The sequence below is a fragment of the Protopterus annectens genome, chromosome 17.part0 (assembly GCF_019279795.1).
Source record: "Protopterus annectens isolate FY-2018-M chromosome 17.part0, PAN1.0, whole genome shotgun sequence".
Lineage (NCBI taxonomy): Eukaryota > Metazoa > Chordata > Ceratodontiformes > Protopteridae > Protopterus > Protopterus annectens.
In genome coordinates this window covers 392,746,106-392,760,243 of record NC_056751.1, presented here as the reverse complement: position 1 = coordinate 392,760,243, position 14,138 = coordinate 392,746,106, and positions in this window count along the sequence as shown.

Here is a 14,138-nt window from a genome sequence, read left to right as displayed (position 1 = left end):
AGGATATCGTCCAGATAAGGGTAAATTTGTATCCCTTGAGCTCTGCAGAAGGCAATGGCTGGGGCCAGGCACTTTGTAAAGACCCTGGGGGCCGTGGATAAACCAAAGGGCAAGGCAGTAAATTGGAAATGAGAGGAAGGGCCAGAAAACGCAGGATTTGTCTGTAGGAACTCCTGATGGGTACTGTGCAGGCAGGCTTCCTTTAGGTCTAGGGTGACCATGAAGGCCTTGGTTAGAATGAGAGGCAGCAAGGTGGCGTCCGAGAGCATTTTGAAGGAGGGTACCGGAAAATTAGGTTTAGAAAGGACAGATCTAAGATGGGTCTCCAGGGGCCATCTTCTTTGGGGACCAGGAAGAGATGGGAGTAAAACCCTTTTCCTTCTTGTCCTGGAGGAACGAGCTCTATGGTGCCTAGCTGTAGATCTGCCAGAACTTGTGGCATGAGATGGGCCTGGTTTTTGGTGGAGGGAAGGGGATGCCTCTTCTGGGTGGCTTCTCTTTCCAGGATAGGAAGTACCCTTTTTGGATAATGTTTAATACCCACTGGTTTGAAGTGATGGATTGCCAAAGGTGGAACAGTGGGAAAGGCGGGCTGAGAGGGGGAGGTGGGCAAGGCAGTCGCACATTACTGGGGCCTCCTCTGTCCTGCAAAGGCTACCTGGGTTGCTGTGGTGGAGAAGAAGATCTGGAGTTAGTAGGTCTTCTGGCCCCTCTCCTGGACTTGGAAGAAGAGGGCTGTGGAGTACTTCTTACAAACGTGGCTTGAGCAGGGTAATTCCTGTAATACTTTGGTATGGGCGACACCAGCAGGTGCTTAATGTCCTGGAGTTCTTTGTTTTTTTCTTGCAGATTTTTAAAAAGGTCAGCAGATTGTTTTTCCGAACAGCACTTTGTGGTCCAGAGGGGTGTCCAGGATTTATCTTTGAAGTCCTTGGGGAAGTTCTGGAGTCTTACTCATGAGTACCTCCTGAGGGCTGAAGCAAACGCGGCAGACCTAGCAGATGCTTCTGCAGCATTGTAGCTGCACCTTATGGAGTGCCTGGCTCACTGTTGGGCCAAGGAAAGTTTGGATGAGATGTCCATCTTGCTAGGACTGTCAGGCAAGGAAGCCAGCATGGAGGTGGCTTTAGAGACCACGTCTAATGCATACTTGTTCATGTGGGTCTTATGCTTTATGGCTCTGAAAGCCAAAACAGAAGTGTACACCTTCTTCCCTGTCCTATCCATGTACTTACTGTCTTTGTCAGTGTGTAGTAGGGAGACAGATGGCAGCAGACTAGATTGCTTATCTGCTGTGGGGGCAATAACAGCTGGATCCACCAAGGGTGGCTTAACTAAGAATGTGTGGTCCTCTGGTACTTTATAGAAGTGTGCAGGATGCTTAGGGGTCAGAGGCCTTAGAGGTTGCATTGAAGGCATCCAAGTAAGCAGGGGGAACTGCTGAAGGGGAGGGTGATTCCACTTGCAGCAGTTCAAAGTACCTTTTTTAGGTGTCGGACATTTGGGAAGTGTCCTACTTAAAGTAATCCTTCATCTTCGTGATGATCTCACCAAAAGTAATGTCCTCAGGGAGAGAGTCTCCCTCCACAGATTTCTCATCTGGAGAGTAAAATTCCTGGGTTGAGGCAATCTGGGAAACATAAGAAATGGACTCCTCTGATGAAAAGAAAGAAGAGTTATGTCCTTCTTCTCTGACTTGAAGGGTTAAAGATGGGAGGGAAGAAGCAGAGACAGGCCTAGGGTTCAGAAGAGGCATAGTGGAAGTGGCTGAAGGCCTAAGGGTCATGAAGGCCTGCCAATCCAGTGTGACTTTTGAAGAGGAGGAGGCATACTTAGTTTTCTGCTTCTTTTTGGTTGGAGAGGAAGTAGAGTGTGGCCTGGAGTCGGGTCTGACTATTAGCACATCTGAAGTCTGGATCACTACCAGAGGTACCACCGAAACTGGTTCCCTCACGACGGGTGTCTATGTTTGAGTGAGCTCAGAGGAAATGCCGGTTGTCTGCTGCGAAATGGCTTCCTTAAGGGACGTCGCTGCAGTCGACGGATCCTCCAAGAGCTCCTCAACCTCCAGATTGGCAGTTGGCGGTGCGTCAGTAAGCTGAGCAGCAGGTGAAGAAGGCCTAAGAAACTTGGCCTTTTGCGTGAAGGTTCAGGTGCTGCCTCTGATGCAGGATTCATCCTAAGAGCTAACCATTTGATGCGTTGGTTCTAGAGGTAGAGATTTAACGCAGGTAGATGGCTGAGCAAGGTCTTAGGCACAAACGATTGACAAATAGTGCAGGAGGAGTGATCGTGTTCCTGGCCAAGGCAAAAAAACACACCTGTCAGGCTTCCTTGTGGAGTATCTGGCACCTGCATTGGCACTTTCCCTTTTTTCCTGACATCGGCTAAAGGCTACAACATCCAAGCGTTAGCCATAACAATCGTCAAAAATAAGAAAGATTGAAACCCAACGGGCTACTTATCTTTAAGATGCGACGTCTGTGAAGAAGTGATTGTATGATGCAAATGTCATCTGCGCCTGAAAAGTTCTGAGGATTGTGCATGCAGGCATCACATTTAAGGCCCCTTGGTTTATGGCCCGTGTGACAACCCACGCACACTGCAGCAGCCAAACTGAAGCTTTTGTATAGAAGCCAATGTATGAGTCGCCTGGGGCAGGAAATCCCACACCTAGAATACTGCAACACAGGAATAGAAGGACATCATCCTTTTCCAGAAAAAAGACATGACAAACACCTTCCGGGCCAGAAGACTTGGAGTTCTGGAACATAAGCAAGGAAGCTGTCTGTTCAGAGATGAAAAGATCCACATGAGGAACACTTCACCACTTGAACTATGTCCAGAAACACCTCTCTGTGAAGCATCTACTCATCAGGTCATATGGCGGACCTGCTCACAGTCTGCCACCGGGTTTTGTTCCATAGGGATGTAAACCATCTGAAGAGAAACCTGCAGTTATTAGCTAGATCCCATGCCTAAAGGGCTAGTCTGCAAAGTAGATAAGACAGTTTATTCACCTGCTTTATGATTTAACACAACTGTGGTGTGGTCTGAATGGACCTTTAAAGGGCATAAGGATAAAAGAGAGTGGAAGGCCTGAAGAGCAAGGATAAGTTCCCACATCTCTATTATGTTGAGGTGGTCCTGCACAGATGAGGGATTCGGAGACCCTGAACCCTCAACTGCTTAAAAGAGCCCCCCACTCCTGATCTGAAGAATCTGTAAACAGATCCTGAGATGGAGCAAGAGGCTGGAAAGATGCGCTTAAGTTGAGGGATATGTGTGCTGAATCCACCAATAAATCTCGAGTTTGAGACAAGGAAGTGAGGCAAAGTACAATTATGTACACTTACCATAAATGTAGACGTTCTAGTGTATTCACTGTTGCAGTCATCACATTTGGGTTATCCCTGCCAGGGTAGCCCTCGGCCGGCCCGAATACCAGAGGCTTACTATTTCTGCGATGGTTGCTGTTGCTTCAGGATGGACATCAGGTCGCCAGCAGTATAAAGTAAGGCAGCCGATGCCATTACATCAGTTTTTACTGCCCAAACCTGTCAGGAGCCCCCCCAAGTCGGGGCCAGGTTCAGGTGGAAGAGCCACACTAGTAGAAAGTAAATACCAATATGTCCCTTGTAAGGAAAGAGAAGAAGAGGGGGATGGAGGGAGGGAAACCAGGACTGCAACAGTGAATACACTCAAACATCTACATTTATGGTAAGTGTACACAACTGTACTATATTCTTTGTGTTCCACTGTTGCAGTCATCACATTTGGGTTGATTCCCAAAGCTGAGGAAATGGGTGGAGGCAGTCAAGGAATATAGAGGCTGGCTAGGATGCCCTGCAAGACTGCAGAGGCAAACCCTGCCCTGGATTTAAAGATAGGCAGGTGGTAATGCTTGGTAAAGGTGTGAACAGATGTCCAGGTGGCAGCCTCCAGGATGTCCCTGGTGGGGACTCCTGTGAGGAAAGCTGCAGAGGTGGAGGCTGCCCTGCTGGAGTGAGTCCTGACCCCCTTGGAGGGAGGCTTTCCGTGTTGCTTTTAACAGAAATGGATGCAGTGTGCTATCCATTTGGAAATTATTTGTTTGGAGATGGCTTTGCCCTCTGCACCTGCAGCAAAGCTAACCAGCAATTAATCAGATTATCTGAAGGATTTATCTTGTCTACACATAATCTGAGCTGTCTGTACACATCTAGAGAGTGCAGGATCCTCCCCCCCCTTGTTCTGTGGGTTAGGGAAAAAGGTGGGCAAATAAATGGATTGGTTGAGAGCTACACTGGACAACACCTTGGGGATGGACGGGTTAGTCCTGAGGGATACCCTGCCAGCATGGAAGATGATGAAGGGTTCCACAGCGATGAGTGCTTGCAGCTCAAAGACCCTCCTGGCTGAAATGATGGCCAGAAGGAAAGCGGTCTTTCAGGAAAGAAATTTTAGCTCTGCTGAAGAGGCTGGTTCGAAGGGGGGCAGGGCGAGCTTTTCCAACACAAAGTTAAGGTCCCAAGTTGGGGTTGGTGCTCTTCTGGGTGGCCTCAAGTTGCTAGCCCCTCTTAACTGTCTGATTAGAGGGTGTAAGAAAAGGGGCTGCTCAGTGGGGAAATGAGTTGAGATAGAGGCATGAATTTTAATAGAGGAAAAAGTGAGACCACTGTGTAGCTGGTCAGCTAAGTAATCCAGGATGAGAGGGAGGGAGGGCTATGCTGTATTGGCTCCCTTAGCCTGAATCCAAGTGCTGAACCTTTTCTATTTGACAGCATAAGACTTTCAAGTGCTAGGGCATCTGGCCTCACGTATGACATCTAGAATCTGTTGACTGAGGTTGGCAAATTGATCGGGGGTTAGGGAATAAGCCAAGCTGCCAAATTGAGGGTCTGCAATTGGGGATGCATGAATTCTCCTTCCCTCTGGGTTGGAATCTGAGTGAGATGCCATGGTGACAGTGCAGACAGGCTGCGCAGCAGTGGGCACCAGTGCTGGTAAGGCCAGTCTGGAGCAATAAGAATTGTCCTTGGCTTTTTCTCCTTTATTTTGGGCAGTGCCATGGGATGAGAGGTAGTGGAGGAAAGGCATAGACTGACAGATTGACCCAGGAGAAGGACAGGGCATCCACCTTCCAAGCCATGCAGTGATGTTCCTTGGAGCAGAACTTGCTGAGTTGATGGCTGGTGGGGGAGGCAAAGAGGTCTACCTTCGGGGTGCACCATTTCTGAGTTATCAGGGTGAAGGCTCTTTTGTCGAGCTGCCACTCATGTGGGTCCAGACAATTTCTGCTTAAGTAGTCTGCCAGACAGTTTTGAGAACTTGGTAGAAATTAGGTTAACAGATGGAGTTGCATGGCAGAGGCTGTGTGCCAAGGGGTCATGGCCAGCCTGCATATAGGGTAGGAGTGAGTCCCTCCCTGGTTGTTGATACACCACATAACAGTGGTGTCTATTTTGATCAGGACAGCCCCTGGGGAGAGAAGGGGTTTGAAAGCTGTCAAGGCGTGCTGGACAGCTATCATCTCTTTTTGGTTAATGTGCAGATGGATTTGCTGTGGGCTCCATTGGCCCTGTATGCACCTGCTGTTCAGGTGTGCCCCCAGGCATAGTCTGATGCATCTGTGGTGAGGGTCTGGGTGGCGGGGGTGATGATAAAGGTGGTCCCTTGTTGTGGAAGCATGCTGTTGCCCACCAAAGAAAATCACTTCTGAGGCCAGGTATCATGGGTATATGAGTCTCTAAATCTTAGTGTTGACACCAAAGGCTTTTTAGGTACCACTGAAGTTTCCTCATATGCAGTCTGGCATATGGAATGAGTAAAATGCAAGATGCCATGAACCCCAGAGCTTGCAAGGATTTTCCTTGCAGATAACTGATGTCTGGGTGGCTAGTTGAGAGAAGTAGGCTGCCAAGTTTTCTTTTCTGGTGTAAGGAATGCCATTTGGGATGCTGTGTCTAGGCTTGCTCCCATGAATATAATCCTTTGGGTGGGTACTTGTTTGGATTTATTTTCATTGACTGTGCACCCTAGGGAGGTTAGTAGGGACTTGTCAAAGTCCAGGTGCTTGAGCAGTTTTTCCTGGCTGTCTACCTGAATTAGGCTGTCGTCTAAGTATGGGTAAATTTGGATATTCCTTTGACTGCAAAAGGCAATGGCAGAGGCAGACATTTTGTGAAAACTCTGTAAGGAGTAGGTAAGACAAAGGGAAGTGCAAAGAACTGAAAGTGCAGAGATCCTGCCCTGAAACGGAGACATTTCCTGCATGATTACCTGATAGGAATGTGGAGGTAGACCTCTTTTAGGTTTAGGGTGGCTAGCTAAGCATTCTTGGAGAGCATGGGCAGCAGCTGCTGGAGGGTGAGCATTTTGAATTTTGGTATCACCAGGAAGGTGTTTAGAATGGATAGATGGAGGATGGGGTGCCATACGCCCTCTTTTCTGGGTACCACAAAAAGTCTGGCGTAGAAACCTTGAGCTTTCTGTTCTGCAGGAACGTGCTCTATTGCCCTCATAGACAGCAGGGAAAGGACTTGCTTTTGCAACTCTGCCCACTGGTTTGGCGGTAGATCTGGGAACCCTTTTGGAGCTGGAAAGGTGTGGAAAGAAAATTTGTATCCCTGGGACACAATGTTGAGAACCCAGCAGTCATTGGTAATGGTGGCCCAGGTGCTTGCGTGAAAGGAGAGTTTTCCTCCCAGGTGTAAGTGAAGGTGGGCAGAGGGAGGTGGTGGACGAAGAGAGTCATTGTGAGTTCTTACCATAAGGGGGTGGCTTGGAAATCTCGGTTTTTGAAGTGGAGGAAGTCCACTCTTTAGATCTCTGCATTCCCTGTGACTGCTGTCTGGGGTGTCTGCTTCCACAGGGTCTGGGCTGTACTGGCCTAGTGGGAGCAGGAAAGGACCAGTGCTTGGAGGGGCAATGCCTGCTGAACTGGGAGGTTGGACCTGTAAGAAGTCCTTAACTGTCTGCATAGATTTTGCTTTTTCTTCCATCTTTTTTAAGACCTCTTCTGCTTTAGTGCCAAATAAGTTGTCTTTGTGCAAGGGGGCATCCAACAATTTAGATTTAACATGGTCTGGCAAGGGCTGTTCCTTAAGCCATTCATGTCTTCTAAGGACAGAACCGGTGACTGCTGCCCTGCAAGAAGCTTCTAGGGCATCAAAATCACAGTGCAAGGTGTGTTTGGTTACATGACTTGCAGAATGCATTAACTCTTGTAACTCTCTAGATTCTGCACAAGCAGGAAAGGAAGACATTTTTTGTTTGAGGAGTTCCAGGGTATATTGCTGAAATTTTAGCAAATAAAACTGGCAATTTAGTGCTCCGATAGCAAGAGTAGCAGAGGTGTTTACTTTTTTTTACCCCATCTGTCTGCTGCTCAGGAATCCCTATCTGAGGGGGTGGGATTCTTAGCAGAGGTAGCTTTAATTCTTTTAGACCCTTGAGAAATTACCTGAGGGTCAGCAGTAGGATTTTAAAAAAGAAATTTGTGAGGGTCAGGGAATCTAATACCGGTCTGGTTTTCTGGGTGCAGGAGAGAGGGTGTCAGGAGTCTGACTGAATTCCAGGAAAACATCTTCCACAACATCCAGGATTGGGGGAATGGCCAGGGGTCTATGCTGTGGAAGATGTAAGAATTCCCTGAGTCTCTTTTTAGACTGAGGGTAGTCCTGACTTTCCCATTGGAAATGCTCCCTTAAGGTATGAAGGGTTTCCCCAAAGGAAAAATCCTCAGGGAGAGAGGCTGAAGGAATGGAATCCTCTGCATCAAAATCCTCATAAACAGAGAGTGGTTGCATGTCTTCATTTTCAGATGCATCAGTCTCATCAGACTACTGTTCATACAAAACTACAGGGGACAGATCTCTTTCTTTTGGAAGGGGTAGCTTGGCTTCCCCTGACCAGCAAGATAAGGTCTATCGCCATTTTAAGCATTTGAGACTGAGGCAAGGAAGCAGGTGCCTGAGATTGGGTTGGTTTCTTGGGGGTGGTTTGTACCCTGGGCCTAAGAAACTCAGTAGTTTTCGAAAGAAAGGTACACACAAAACAAATTGGTCTGTGTTGAGAATCAGTAGTGCGAAGGATTTCCTCAGAAGCCGGTGCCTGCTCAGGGACTCAGGACACATCCAAGGGAGAGAGAACTGCAGGATCCTTAGTCAAAGAAGAGTTTTGCGGCATACCGGACTCTGAAAGGGTCTCTGTAGCAGCCTGCGAATCCACAGAAGTGGGCATCAAGGACTGCAAAAGCACTTCACTAAGGACCGGAGAACTGACGACTAGCTTAACAGAAGTGTCGCCAGTAGGTTTGGACCTATGTGATCTGTCTTTGTCTTTAACTTTACAGAAGATCTGCTGTCGGACGGCTTACCAAAGCCATAACGGAATTTGAGGACTGTAAGCGAAAATATTTAGCTACAATAAGGGCCCGACGACATACAGTTCTGGCGTTGAAGAAAGAAGTGACAACGGGGGATGTCGTGGTCTGGGGTCTATGCAAGTGACGGAGCAAGAATGAAAGTCTTGGTGTGGTATTTGCTTTCCAAAGTCGAGACAATTAACTTTTTCTGACATCAGTTAGTGCAAGAAAAAAGGATCTCCAACGGGGTACTTAGGTTTAGAAGACTTCAACTTTAATTTGGAAAATGAAATTCAAGTAGCGGCCGACCAGCACTCATGTGAACTGCTTTTGTTTCCACGGCAAGTAAGATTGACGTAATGGCGACTGCCTTACTTTATACTTCTGATGACCTGACATCAGTCCTGAAGCGACAGCAACCGGCATAAAATACTAAGCCTCTGGTATTCGGGCCAGCCGAGGGCTACCCTGGCAGGGATAACCCAAATGTGATGACTGCAACATTGAAACATGAAGATCATCTGGAAATTCCAACGGGTGACAATGCTGAAGCCACACTGACTGCAGGTACCACTGGAACTTCCTCATATGAATCTTGGCAAAATGGAGCATGGAATGGTTGAGGCCATCAACTCCAGAGCTCTCAGAAATCCTCTGGCATGAGAGACACAGAAAGCAATGACTGGAAGCAGGCTGTTAGACACAGAGCCTTGACAGCAGGCAGAGAAGCCAGCACTGAAACGATCTGAATCCTGCAACCAGGAAAAATGTGATTGAAGACTGCAGAAAGCTATGACTGGAGCAAGGCACTTTAAGAACCTTGGGGCTGTAAAAAGACCAAAGGGCAAAGCAGAGAATTGAAAATGAGAAGAAGAAAATATTCCAAAATACAGGGTGAATAGGAAGAAGAGAGGAATCTTTCAGATCCAAAGAAACCAAAAAGGCCTGAGGTAGAAGAGGGAGAAACTGCCCACACAGAAAGCATCCTCAAGGCAGGTACCTTCAGAAAAGTATTCAGAAAGAAAAGGTTTAGAACAGGCCTCCAGTACCCCTTCCTTTGTGAAAACAAGAAAGTTCCTAACATAAAACCCTGTACACCCCTTAAGACCTCTGGAACAGGCTGAATGATGCTTTGGATCTTGTAAACCCTGAAATACCCTTGAAAAATGGGCAACTTGGTCTAAATTGGGTTGGGGAACGGCCAAAAAGGGAAGTACAGATTTCAACAACATAAAGCAGCCTTGACAGATGACTGACAGAACCCAAGAGTATGAAGTAATAATGTTGTCCAACAGGGAATAACAAAGACAGTCTGAGATAAAGGAACCTTGTCTGAGGGGGGAAAGAGGGAAGAATGTCAGATGGAAGCAGACTAGTCCCGAAATAAAGGCTTTTGAGGTCTAGCCACCAGAGTGGGTTTATGATAAAAAAAAAATATATATATATATATATATATATATATATATATATATATATATGCCTATAAACTTTTTTACACTTGGAGGGCTGATGAGGCTTGTCTATGAACAAAAGCAGTTTTGGCAGGATAATTTCCCTGAAATTTATAAATGAGAAACAAATATGCTTAAGATCCTTCATGACCTTGTCTTGGTCTGGCAAGATCTTAAACAAATCAGCTACTGCAGTACCAAAACAATTTTGATTATCCAAAGGTACATCAAGAAGCTTAGCCTTAATATCAGGTAAAGCATGAAGACAAAGCCAGGAATAGTTTCTCATGACAAAGTTTGAAGCAGCAGCTGTAGTCAGTAGCATTGTAGCTATACAGAGTGATGAGCTACCTAAGAGTTGGATCCCACCAAAGAAAAAGCTGTGGACATAGCGTCAGAATCAAGCAGGTCAGACAGTACTCCCACACCAACTTAAGACAAAAGGAATAAGACATACTTGGTCATGTGAGCTTGATAACTTAATGAAACAAAATGCCAGAGCGGCAAAAGTAGACTTTCTTTGTCAGCTTCCACAGCTTAACTGTACTGGTACGAGGGAGGAAGCTTGGAAAAAGAAAAGTCTGCTCTCTCTGACCTCAGAAATTGAAGCTACTTTGGCTTCTGCTCTAATATCATTATTTCCTCATTTGTCCCAGCGTGCAGCCTGCCGCCCCATCTCAGACACTTCATCATTACCTCTAGTTTCCTCAACTGCTCTGCCTTTACTACCCAGTTTTGTGCGTCACACAGTAGTACTGATAACACCATTGTTTTGTGCACCTTACTTTTCAACTTCTTTGACATTCTTCTGCCATACATTACCCTCTAACACTGTGCCAGTTAGCTGCAGCCTTACTATTTTCAGCTGTGACCTTGTCGTTAAGACTTTCCTTCTCCTCAACTAACCTGCTCAGATGTTTGAAGCTGTTAACCCCTTACATTACTTTCCCTTCCATCTCAATTTTTAGTTTCTGCCGAGTTAATTTGCTGCCATTAAAGCAGTTATCTATACTCCGTTTCCTCCTTGTGTTTTTAGTTTTGTATTCCACTCCCCTAGCCTTTGTTGAAGTTCTTGCTCAGAGTATGCCTCGCATGCCACAAAGTTAGCATATAGCATCTCTGTTGCTCTGCCTTCTCTAACCGGTTTGCTAATGTAGTCCATCACTAGTAAGAGCAGTAGTGGACTCGCAGCTGAATCCTGATGTGCACCCTCTCACACTGGGAACCTCTCTGAGAACCAAAAAACTGTTTATACTTGAGTCACTGAGTCTGTGTAGATAGCCTGCACTAATTCTACCAGTTTACGAAACTCAACCACGGCAGGACTGCCCAAATCAGCTTTCTTGAGACCTTGCCACATGCTTTCTCCAAGTCTAGGAATACCCAAATTGGACTCTCTCCTTATTTATAGCTTTTCCTCAATTACCCGTCTCACTGAAAACATTGGGTTGGTTCTGCTGCATCCTGATTTGACTCCAAACTGCTAATCTCCCATTTAATTTCTACTACTGCTGGTATTCATTTAGAAAATCTCTCCACCCCCATCACATCATACACATCACCTCGCCCTTCCTACAAAACCCAACATCCCACTTCTCCATATCTTTTACCACACCTCAACCATCCTAATCTACTTACCACCCTACTTCACACATCCACCCATAACCTGAGACTCTGGCTAACGATGATGACTATAAAACTTACCTCCTTTATATGCCACACACTACTTCTCCTCTTTCTATCATACCTTACCCTACTCTCAAGTCCTTCTAAAACTAATCACTCACCTCCTTTTCATATAACCTGTCCAGACCTCATAAATGACAAGCAATCCACACCCATCATATCCTCCCACCTTTACTTCATCAACAACTATCTCCTTTTTCCCTATAAACTTCTAAACACCCACAGCTACTCTTCTCCAACCCTAACCAAACCTACTCCAACACACTACCTGACTAACACCAGACACTAAACACTCCAAGTACCTCTTCTCCAACATCTATCAACTCATTACCATGCTCCACTCTGGAAACATTAACCCTAACCCCGGCCCATCTCCTCCTCGCAACTCAAACTCACCCCTACTCACCCCCTCAACCAAAAAAAGCCCTTCTATTTGCTACAATAAATGCTCAAAGCTTATGCAACAAAATCCCTAACTTCCATGCCTGGCTTCTCCATAAACAACTAGACATCCTGTCCATCTCAGAAACCTGGCTAAAACCCCATAGCAAAGCCTCCAAAATTATCCCTCCTAACTACTATATCATTTGGAAAGACAGGACCCATAAAGAAAGGTGATGGGGTACCTCTCCTCTACTTCTCCTTCCTTTCAATTACCCCTATACTAAATCCATTCCCCAATTCGCCAATGTCGAACTAACTCTAGCCCTACTGCAGATAAACAAACATATATGTAGCCGCTCTCTACATATTTCCTGGAGACAACATCATGCCCATTCTTGAGGATATAGGTTAATAGGTAGGTACTAGGCTATCTGCCCGAGGGCATTTATAAGCCTAGCCAGAGTGTCAGCTTTCGCCACCCCATTGATTAATTAATTGAGCCTCTGTCAAGAAGAACCAATGTAGTGATCCCAGGGGTGCATTTTCTGTTACCCATCCACTCATCAATGTTTCTCTTGAAGAGTGTTAGTGAGGGGGGCTCTGCCTAACGTAGTTAGGAATTTTGTTCCAAAGCATGGGGAGTCTCTGACAGAAATCTATCCCTCCAGCATGTTCGATTTACTGTTGTGGCGAGGTTTAGCTCACTAGAGTGTGTGGCTTGCAATGACTTGGATTTCTTTAGGTGGAGCATGTCCATCATTTCCGAGTTGGACATGGCTTTGTAAGTCAGGCAGAGATCACCTCTGAGTAAGTGATATGCGACTGAGTACAGCTGGAGTTTTTCCAGTCGGGCTGCACAGGACATATGTTTGAGGCCAGTAATCCTCTTGGTGTGGTACTTTTGTGGTCTTTCCAGCTGTTGGAAGTGTCTTGTGAGGTACATCCCAAATGGGGCGTTGTACTCTATGATGGGTCTGATGAGTGACAAGTAGAGGGGCACAATAACCTCTATTTCTAGATGCAAACCCTTTATTAGATGGGCTACATAGAAGGATTTCCTAACTACTTTGGCAATATGATTGTCAAACAAGAGATTACTATCTACCTGGGTCCTCAGATCTCTTATTACCTCTTCTGTATTAAGGGGGCTGCCACCTATATGGTAATTCATGGGTGTTTTGTTTTTCCCAAATGGGATGCCAATGCATTTTTTGGCATTTAGCTTGAGACCATGACTTTGACACCAGGTATCCGTCTCAGTAAGGCCTTTTTGGAGAATGTCCGTGTCAGCCGGAGAGTCAATTATGGCTCCCAGTTTGCAGTCATCGGCAAACTTGGTTAGCCATGGTCCTCCTGTGTTTGCCTGTACTTCTGAGAAGTATATGCTGAACAGTAGGGGTCCCAGGGCTGAGCCTTGTGGGACACCACTTGTGACTGGTTTTAGAGTCCGACCTGGAGCCTGCTATTCTTACCGTGTGAGTTTTGTCCGTAAGCCAGTTGGCAAACCATCTCGTGACATAGGGTTTTATGTTCAGGCTGGTGAGTTTTTCTCTAATTCCCAGTGGGGAATGGTGTCAAAAGTCTTGGCGAGGTCAAGGTAGGTTGTGTGAACTACCTTCCCCTCATCTATGGTCTTGGTGACTGTCTCTAAGTCAACCAGGTTTAGTAGGCATCATCTGCCCATAACCAAGCCGAACTGGGTCAGGTAAAGTGTTTGGAGGTTTCCAATGTCTTTGTTAATGAGTTCCATGATAATGCGCTCCACAGCCTTGCAGACCAGGCTAGTCAGGCTTATGGGGCAATAGTTTCCAGGTCAGTTGTGGCCCCTCCTTTGTGGAGCAGAATAACCTTCGCTGTGCCCCATTCTATGGGCATGTAGCCTGTGGAGAGGCTGAGTTTGAACAGCATGTTTAGGTGGGGGAGTTAGTTCATTCAAGACGCAGCCTGGGACACCATCTTGCCCCACTAACTCTGTGCTTTTGGCTTTTGAAAGGGCTGTTTTCACCTGTGCGTCTGATTTCTGGGACACTACACTTTTCCAGTATTGTTGTGGGCCCTTTTGGGGGTAAGAAGGGGGTGAAGTTTGCAATGAATCTATATGCCAGGATGCTGGCAATATCAGTGGGTTCAGTATATTTTGTGCTATTTTGCACTAGCTCAGAGCACATCTGCAAGTTGCCACTTAGATTCTTGACATAGCTAAAGAAGGCTTTGTGGTATCTTTCGAATCCTTGGCTATTTTTCTTTCGAAGTTAGCCTTGGAGGATTTT